Source organism: Schistocerca americana, chromosome 6 (genome assembly GCF_021461395.2).
Source record: "Schistocerca americana isolate TAMUIC-IGC-003095 chromosome 6, iqSchAmer2.1, whole genome shotgun sequence".
Classification (NCBI taxonomy): Eukaryota; Metazoa; Arthropoda; class Insecta; order Orthoptera; family Acrididae; genus Schistocerca; species Schistocerca americana.
The window spans coordinates 352,796,005-352,803,787 of record NC_060124.1 but is presented as its reverse complement, the minus strand read 5'-3'; positions in this window follow the sequence as shown (position 1 = coordinate 352,803,787).

The window sequence follows — 7,783 nt, the reverse complement described above, 5'->3', positions numbered from 1 at the left end:
TTATTTACATGAACTGGAAACTAACCTTGACTATAGTCCATGTGTTGTGGTACAAGCTCATCAGTAATAGTCCTCTTGCTGACTGGTGTAAAGTACTAGTTCCACTACAGCCACGATCTGGTCGATATGTACTGTTGTAGCCTGTCTCGAACTAAGTCCACCCTGCGAGCCTTTGACAAATGCCAAGCTGGATGCATGACTGAGTGAGGCCCTCCAGTCAGTGGCCACGGCTAAATACATATCGCCGATAGGGCGTTGGCAGCATGTTGCTTGCCGGTGTGTCTATGGCCTCTCTTGTGAAAGGCGCTCTTGATCCTGCGTTTACTTATCGATCTTCTCTTCATCTTTGCCGACCGGTGTGCTGGGGACAGCTTACACCAACACCCATAGCGTGGAACGACATGCATAACTTATTTCACTGTAAAAATACAGCAAGCAGCCACTTTTTAATGCGTTTGGCATAAGTAAAACGCATAAAAAGTGGCTGGTTGCTGTATTTTTACAGTGAAATATCATTATCCACGGCCACGGAGCTCAACAGTCCAAATAAAATGGACAAATTGTTATGCATAACTTAGTTTTCCAAGTACCCACGTACTTCCTCCAAAGTATTGAAAATTTAATGTGCATTGTGTCTGTTCTAGATAATTAGTACTACAGATCAATACTGAATATGGCCATTACCAAATTCATCTGCTTCATATTCAGAGACGATAAATTGAGGAAGTAGTATCATAAAGTAAGTTATTCATATAAGGACATATTTCATGGGAACCTCACAGATTTTCCTCTACAGGATCCATACCACACATCCTATGATCGAATGGTGCACCATTGGCAGCTTCTGTTGCGATGACCGCTTCCAATAAACTTAGTAATCACACAATGACAAAGTACTTCTAATAGCCCTCTAGGAGGGTTAATGTTACTTTGTTAGTGAACTCACAAGAACTGCAGGCATAATTGTAGTGAACATGAAAAACTGTCAGGCTGAAAGTGCTGTTGTGCCAGATCAAAGCTGTTGGGTAAGCACTGGTGATGGTATGCAGACACGATTCCCTGTTACATCTACATCTACATCTACATCGATACTCCGCAAGCCACCCAACGGTGTGTGGCGGAGGGCACTTTACGTGCCACTGTCATTACCTCCCTTTCCTGTTCCAGTCGCGTATGGTTCGCGGGAAGAACGACTGTCTGAAAGCCTCCGTGCGCGCTCTAATCTCTCTAATTTTACATTCGTGATCTCCTCGGGAAGTATAAGTAGGGGGAAGCAATATATTCGATACCTCATCCAGAAACGCACCCCCTCGAAACCTGGCGAGCAAGCTACACCGCGATGCAGAGCGCCTCTCTTGCAGAGTCTGCCACTTGAGTTTATTAAACATCTCCGTAACGCTATCACGGTTACCAAATAACCCAGTGACGAAACGCGCCGCTCTTCTTTGGATCTTCTCTATCTCCTCCGTCAACCCGACCTAGTACGGATCCCACACTGATGAGCAATACTCAAGTATAGGTCGAACGAGTGTTTTGTAAGCCACCTCCTTTGTTGATGGACTACATTTTCTAAGCACTCTCCCAATGAATCTCAACCTGGTACCCGCTTTACCAACAATTAGTTTTATATGATCATTCCACTTCAAATCGTTCCGTACGCATACTCCCAGATATTTTACAGAAGTAACTGCTACCAGTGTTTGTTCCGCTATCATATAATCATACAATAAGGGATCCTTCTTTCTATGTATTCGCAATACATTACATTTGTAATGTTAGTGTGGGGCTGTGGCGGTACAAATACTGGCAGCTGATATCCGGTGGTTATGTCTGTGGCGAGAGGGGTGATGCTACCGGCAGCGCCGGTTCTTGCAGTCACGTGGGACGTGCAGCATTACTCAGCTGACTGGACTATATTTAATTCTGAGGCAGCATTAATTTGCATAGTTACACATGATAGCACCATAGAGGAACCACAACAGACTAAAGCTACTAATCGAACGCCAATAGTCATTAAATTCCTCCTCCATTCCATACACGTAGACGGCTTTGACCTGACATATCGTCCCCTGCGTCATTATTGCCTGTATATCCATCGTTTAATTTCTATTCGTCACTACATAGCCGCGAACACCATGCGGTCTGCCTTGTTTGTTGCATCCACTATCCGAATAATTTGCAATTCATCAAATTCTGATTTCTTCTCATCCGCAGACAGTATTTCAGACTATCCTATAAAAACCACTCCGTCGTCAGGCCACGAATGGCCTACCGAGACCATCCGACCGCCGTGTCATCCTCCGTGGAGGATGTGGGTAGGAGGGGCGTTGGGTTGGCACACCACTCTCCAGGTCGTTATGATTGTGTTCTTGGCCGGAGCCACTACTAATCGGTCGAGTAGATCCTCAATTGGCATCACGAGGCTGAGTGCACCCCGAAAAATGGGAACAGCGCATGGAGACCCGGATGGTCACCCATCCAAGTGCCGACCACGCCCCACAGCGCTTAACTTCGGTGATCTCACGGGAACCGGTGTAACCTCAGACATCCTATAATTCCTGTAAATGTGATTCCAACGACACAGTTGTTTCCACCAAGTTAGCAAATTTTGATATTCTACCTGCCCAGAACTTGCTTTCTACCCTCTAACTACACACTATCTGTCTCCCACCTCCAAATAACGAATTCCATCCTGATGTAAGTCCTTATCAGATCTAATATCCTGGCACACGTCAGTGTTCCATTTGATAACATAACCAGAGATTTACATTCATCCTACTTAATTCCTATATCCTAACCTTGCTGTCACTCATGTTCCGACACTACACCTACCCAAATATTTACTCAGTGACCTCTTAAGCACTCACCTCGTCTCAGCAAATATAATCCAGTTCCCACCTTTCCTTCCCCAATGTCGGTTGTACAAAAAACTGACTCAGTGAAGTTGCTCCTTCTTATTAAAATGAGTAGTCCTGAGTTTCGTATAAATTTTGTAAGCAACAGTGACATACGAAAGTTTATGCCAGACCATTACTCGAATCCTGATTTCCCTGATCATCACTTTGGCTTTCCATGCATACTCCCCGAACTGACCATAACTTCCATATGTCACGCATACTGTCTACATTCTTATGTTGTTGTCCACTATATACATCACATTTTGGGACGGTCTGGTGAAGGTGAAGGTGCACGGATAGCCAAAGTGGTTAAGGGACTACTCGTCCTAAGAGGGAAATTCAGTTTCGAGTCCCACTCCGGCACAAATTTTACGTCATTATTGGGTAGTAAAACTGTACCTAACACAGATGACATTCAGGAATTCGCATTAACCGAATTAAATTCGAAGTACTTCATAGAGCTGCGGAACTTCAACAGTGTCCGTTCCCTCAGACACACATATAAGTAAAAATGAGTCGTATTGTAAACCTGAGACTTTACTGCGAAACATCACCCACACACATGAAGAGGTTTGAGCATCTGTGTCCTCCAATACCTTATAAGCCATGGGTACTTATTTGACAAATAATGAATCCCGTCACGGAGTCATACAGGAGTCAGTACTACAAATCGATTGACAGTAATCATGGTCTGATTGCGTGAGTATTTAACAAGTCTAAAAACTAAATAGGCAAATTTCAGCTACAATTTTTCTCGACATTCTCAATCCATCTAGATGCAGGTCAATCGGATTTTGGGGGCGAATCAGTTTTAATATCAGCCAGACAGTTCGAGAAAGTCACAAGATTGCGTAAATTAGTAAACACGGGAGGAGCAGCATTTGCATTGGTGATGAAGACACGACAGTATGGAAGGAGTTGGCTTTTCGTCGGCACTTGCTCTCATGGCACAACTACAGGCTGACCAACCCAAGTGCCATTGATTCATCCCCAGCCTCTCCGGCTGCACTCACTTCGCTTCCCCCTCACCCACAGTAAGGCTGGCTACAGGAACTAGTTTTCTGAGTAGCCAGTCCAGTGTGTTTTCTCCAAGACCATAGAGCCATGCAGACGTGCTCATTGAGCACCTTCAATAGCAGTGTTAAGGTAGAATCACTCAGATGAAGGTTCATGATTGTGTTGTTAAATTGTTAGACTGGTAATTGCCGCCATCTTTAGTTACCATAAAGTCCAGTGCACAATAATATCAGTAAGTAGTCGCTAGGTCCACAAGAGAATGTGTGACGTAACCTCGATCGTTGTAACTATACACACCCTCAACTTGCCTTGAGAACTGCTCGCACACTATTCGCCGAATCTGATGGTGTTACAGTTGCTGCACTTCCCCACCATTTTATTGGAATCCCTTATTTCTCATTTTGAACAACAGCATCCTCTGTAGCTTCTTAACATGGTTTCCCACGTCCCAGCAGTTGGGACTCTTTACGTGATAGACAAGCATTTATATCTTGTCAGACCGTTTTTACTTGTAACTTGTAATTCCTGTAGAGGAGTGGCTATCCGATTAGGAATGAGAAATTTCTGGATTTACGCCGTTCCACGATGTAACGTGGCTACCTCGGACCAAAACGTGTTTTTTAAGTGATCAATTTATATTTATTCCGTTTATTTAGTGCTTATCTGTTATCTGCTTATGGCTTTCCACCTGTCTCTTATTATACGAAGGCGTGCTGGAAACTAGTAACTATGAATCTTTCATATGAAAACTCTTAAAGCTTTTTAAATAAAGCAAGTTTTATTAAAATTCTACATCTTTATTCTTAATGTGATAGTATTGATTTTCAGCATAGTCACCCTTACTCAACAAACATTTCTGTCAACGGCAGACCGGTTTGCTGACACCGTCACTGTGGAATGGTTGAAGACAGATACGCAACCCCCCATCTCTACTTGCACCGCTACATCGCTACCAAGGTGAATTCCTCGTAGGTGATCTGTAAGTATTGGAAAGAGATAAAAATCATATGGGGCCAAGTTGGGACTGCATGGAGGATGATCGATGACAGTGCACTCAAGGTGTCGGATTATTGTATATGTGACAGCGCTCATGTATGGTGTGGCATTGACATGCTAAATGAGGCTGCGCTCCATGTGTGGACGAATTCCTCGAATTCGTGCTTTCAGTTACAATCTCGATCACAGCACGCTGTTTCTTACGCTGCAGCATAATTAGGTTATACACTGCCGTGTTACATGCTAGGCTTCTAGCAGCGGCGGGGGGAGGGGAGTTGCAGCTGGCGTCAGGGATGCAAGGAAGTTGACCGACTGAGTCTTTTCAACTCTCCCTTGTACAGCTTCTGGCGTAAGCACTTGCTGTAGGGTCGACCAGTTGCCACGGTCGACGGAATGAGGATTTGAAAGTAAGAAATCTTTAATCTGCTGCTGGGGAGTGGTATTAGATAGGACAGGTAATGCTATGTAAGTCTTTTTTCTTTTTTTTTTTTTTTAAAAAATCATCAATTTCGTGCACGTACACTATCATTGTTCGTTTTACAAACTAAAATTTCAATTTCAGTATCGGTGTAACAAGGTCCGTTTCGTAATTAATATGGAACGTGCAAACATATTAAACCCATATTTTTTAAATCATAAACTTTCAATCCTCTGGAAGGGCATCTGTGCCGTTTCCAACTCGGCACGTCCTTTAGTGGGTGAGAATAAAAAAATAAAGGAAAAGAAAAGCGAGACATACCAGCGCACGTACTCTAATATGGTGGCACAATGCATCTAGAAGATAAACAAAAGACATAGTTCCTGATGTGGCGTGACATGTTGTGTAGCTAGTGGCTGCCCGCTGTAAAAGCGGGTGCCGTTATGATGCGTGCTTCCATTAATGTCAGAGTAGACACGTCCAGCACATCACACACTACACAGAAGCGCACAGCACAATGCCAAGGCTTCCCATCACCCCCACCCACCCTCCGAATCGTATCGAGTGTAGGCCAATTCCGATGATGTCAGCTACCCCACGATCCTTTGCATATGGACCATTATTCACGTACATCCTATCAAACTATTTACCCTACCTAAAACAGTAGAACGATTCTTAAGAGAAACACGGGCATGTCCGTAAGAAATTAGCCACCGGGCATAAAACAATCTAAACTGAAATACTGCTGAGGCCAGAATGTCAGTCGTCTACTTGTGTGAAATATATTTTTCTGAATGTTGTCTACAACGCTTGATTTTTCGTTTAGATCCTCTATTTTCCCACAGTTACATTGGTAAATGTGTAACAAATTTTTCGACGAGTTGGTCGAAGTAAACATCTTTTATGACTATTTTCGGTGCAATACATGATTTAAATGGTGATTAATGAAGCGCACATATACTGGACGGAGTCAACGACTCCCACTTTTGGTAAAATAATGTTGCTCTACGTACAATACCGTCTGAGGTAGACAGATTGGAAACTAGCGAATTTATGGACAAGTTTAATGAAGCTGCATTTTGCGATTGGTTGGCTATTATTTAAGATCAACTGGCGCTATTGCATCCACAGTTCTTAAAGCGGAATCAGTTTCAAAATCTTAATACCAGTTTCATTGTAGCTACATCTGTAACGAGCAAATTCCTGTCCGCTAACTGCAGTCGAAACTACTGACACATATTCAATGTCATACCAGCAACAAGTATAGATATCAGCAGGATTATGACAAATCCGCAGCTGAAACTGGTCGTAAAAGTCATTTCGTTTGATATGCTGCAAAGAATGGGAGCTTTGTTTTCCATCAGTCAGTAGACGTAACATGAGTAAGCGAAGCTATAAAATTATTTACTTCTTCTTGTACTCTCGATGTAGTAACTATCAGAGACTTCACGTCAAAAATAAAATCGAAAAGCAGTTCTTCCAGAAAACTATGATGAAAAGGCAATTCATTACTGTGAAACTGCGATAAAGAATTAATGCTGTGTGGTCACTTCTTGAGCAAGTGATCAGGGCCATTTTCAGTGTTAGCAAAAGATGAAGTGGAAAATGACGGCCTTCTGCTATTGGCTAAACTTAACTTACGAATTTGTCTTCAAAGATTTTAAATTACAGTGATGAGCAAAAACATCGAGGCCACTTGGTCAGTAACTTTTTGGTACACCATATAAACGCAATACAGCAGTGAATCTACGTGCCACGGAGTCGTTAAGTGGTTGGTAACTTTCTGGATGTACATGGCACCAGATGTCTGCGCAACTACCGTTCATTACAGGCCAATGTTTTGTTCGCGCGGAGCAGTTACCCGATACCGTCCCAGATGTGTTCCATTGCGTTAAGATCTAGCCAGTTCAGTAGCCAAGGCAACGTGAGTTCACCACCATCCTCCGCAAGCAACTGTAGCACCATTTTGGCCTTATGCCAGGGGCTGTTTTTTTGCTGGAAGACGCCATCGTCGCCGGGGAACACATCAAGTGTGAAGGGGTGCACGTAGTCTGCATTAATGTTTATGTAAAATAGGCCAAGTGCTTTAGTTACTACCGCAGTCGTAATTGACGATATGATTGAGTCAACAGGGAACACGTAGGGGTCCTCAGCTGCTGAGCCCGACGTTCAGCAGTGTGCGCTGAACCGTGTGCACTTGTGCTTGCACCAACATTGTGCTCTGTCGTCAGATCGGCAGCAGATCGCAGCCTATCTACGAGTTTTAAAGAGTAGTCTTAAGGAGATCCCGACCTTCACGTTCAGTGATGAAGTGAGGACGTCTAACGCTTTGTCACCGACTCATGGTTTATCCAGGTGTCAACTACGTTCCATTGATGTTCACCACAGTAGCATGCGAAAAGACAGCCAGCCTCGCGACAACAATCTGTTATACAACTCTTTCCCGGGGTGCGGA